This window comes from Limulus polyphemus, unplaced genomic scaffold (genome assembly GCF_000517525.1).
Source record: "Limulus polyphemus unplaced genomic scaffold, Limulus_polyphemus-2.1.2 Scaffold8524, whole genome shotgun sequence".
In the NCBI taxonomy this organism is placed as follows: domain Eukaryota; kingdom Metazoa; phylum Arthropoda; class Merostomata; order Xiphosura; family Limulidae; genus Limulus; species Limulus polyphemus.
The window spans coordinates 23,521-26,154 of NW_013674134.1; the positions used below are offsets into that span (position 1 = coordinate 23,521).

Below are 2,634 nucleotides of genomic sequence, written 5' to 3' on the forward strand. Positions count from 1 at the left end.
CAACTATTCAAGGACTTACAAAAAGTAGTAGCAAGTGGCTCACATATACAATACTTAACCTCTTTCAAAACCTTTGGATAAATATTACTTGGTTTCAGAAGCTGTATCATTATTTAAACTTCCTATTTCTTTTTAACAAACTCATAATTATTGTGTTTTACATCTTGTTTTCATCTAATGACTGTTTAGAATGAGGAATATTACTTAAATCTTCATTAGTATTTAAATTATATACCTATTACCTTTGCAAATTTTCGTAAAAACAAACAATATAAACTACTTCACAAAAGTAGCTGTCAGCCTGGTAATATTGAGGATTATAACTGTTCAGAACAGACTATAAGTAGTTTTTTTAGCCAAATGAACTTCTCATAACCTTTTGAAATATGTTCTAAACTTAATCAAGATAATTCATCACTTTTGTATACAAAGTTTAAGAAATTTTATACTTGAAAAATTGACGTAACAAAATATTTCTGTTCACCATTTGAAAATCAAATGCATATTTTTGGTGAAACTTAAAAATTGTTCTTGTTATATAAACTGTTACATTGAGGCAGAAGACAAAGGATTTACAAATGTTCTACACACACTTTTAAGTTATGAAATTTGAATAAGTCTGTATAATGTGTTTACACTGCATTGCTTCAAACTGCAACTGAAAAAGTGTGTTAATGGGGATGTTAATTTTAGCAATGTTATGTACATCGATTTGAATACCATTTTTCTACAGTTTGTTTCTGATGATAAATAACACTTTAAAACTATTTCACCTGTAACACACAAAAAAAAAAGAAATTTCAGTCATTCTCAATATCTTTAAATGTTCCAAAATAATCTCAGTGACAAAGTTCAGAGAGGAAATGAGAATAATAACCTAATAATAAATTCTCAACTTTTCCAATCATTTCTACCACAAAAACATTTCGCTACCTCCATCTTTGGTCTAACTTTGATAATAATTTTACAACATAAAAGTTTCTCCAGTGTTGTTTATTCTATTAACTAACACAATTGTTGTCCAAGATATTGCTTATAATCCTCACTAAATTAATCAAAATTCTTAATAACATTAAATATGTTCAGAATTTTATATGATAGTTATAAATGTTCTCAGCTACAACATTATTATTTTGACTTGTATTTTAAAGAAGCTAGGTTATAATATTAATAGCTTGCCACTTATTAGAAATTATATGCCCCTGGTGGCTAAGCAGTAAACTTCTGACCTTATACTACAAAAATTATGGGTTTTATCCTTGTACTAGTTTTAGTTAGCACAACAGTGAAAGCCTATTAGTATTATGCAGCTTTGTGCAAAATGTTAAGAAGCAAATAACAGAGATGATGAACATGGTATATCTACAAATAAAACAGATTTAGCATACCTGTGGATACTACTATTTCGGTATAAATCGCTGAAGAAATAAACCGCCAAAATAACAACAGTATTATGTTAGAAATAGAAGAAGGGTTTTTACTACAAGTATGACTATAAGATACATCTACTTACCATTTCAGACTTTCTTCCGCTTGATTTCAAACCTCTACTTCGTAGTTCTTGTCTCAAGCTATCTTTAGACATAGAACGATAATCACGATTATTTGCATGAGTGCGATTTCTGGAGTTTGTTTTTGAACCCATAACACTAATGTTAGGCTTTTAAAGATTTAAATATTTATGCTTTAACGTCCGGATTTGTAGCTTGGTCTCTACTGAGTGACAAAGTTCTTAGTCTTACTCTTAGCCTACATTACAAACGTCACGTAAGTAAAAAAAAAACAAATAGGCTAAGCATGTACTAATAGTAATAGTGAGTAATTCTATTTAACAATAACAGCACTTGGTATATTTTATACTTAGACTTTAGTCACGATGGCCTAACTTTTTTGTTGTGCTTCTAGTTGGCAGTGGCAGTTGACTCTTAACTTATAGTTATACTAGTTATAGATGCACATCCAACGATGGTAGTACTACTGTTGAAACAACACCTGAAAAAGAAACTAATCACAAAAGTCTGCTCAGAAACCATTCTATTAAACATAAATCTTTTAGGTACAAAGAAGTTCTCAAATCAGCTTATTGGGAACACCATCTAACTAAAACTAGAATCTTGAGTTAATCCTCAAACTGTTGGTAGCGCGCTGAATTAGACTGCAACAACAACGTACAACAATACATATTGATTATTTTCTTTATGGCGGAAGGCCCGACGTTATAAACACTGAATCTGCGTCAAAACATGGATAATACCCCATTTGGAGGAACAATTAAAAGATCAAAGAATATTTCTTAAAAAACGTATATTTATTTTTTTACATTTTTTAATATATACGTGTATACACAGAATATGTAATATAAACAAAAATCATAGGGGGATATGCAATAGGCGACAATACATTATATCATTACACCGAAAACTAAAACAAAGTATCATAATTACTGATGAGATTTCTAATTATTTTGCTTATTTTCATATTTTTGCAATGTAATGTATACAGTGACGTTTTATTTCAATAAAAAAATATTAATAATATTTAAATACTTCTGTAAGTTTTGTTATTATTTATATCTGTGGTTATTACAGTGTTAACACGCCGTGACATCTATTTTCTATCAAATGAGTTAAGGCG

General features: G+C 29.3%; 1 long non-coding RNA gene across 1 annotated transcript in view; it reads right to left on the reverse strand.

The window, feature by feature from the left end:
- The window catches only part of LOC106475405, a 22,007-nt gene extending 19,814 nt beyond the window's left edge, over window positions 1-2,193 (reverse strand). Inside the window, exon 1 of the long non-coding RNA XR_002608866.1 lies at window positions 1,514-2,193. This is a non-coding gene — a long non-coding RNA (uncharacterized LOC106475405). The remainder of the gene's footprint in view (window positions 1-1,513) is intronic.
- Between the last annotated feature and the right edge of the window lie 441 nt (window positions 2,194-2,634).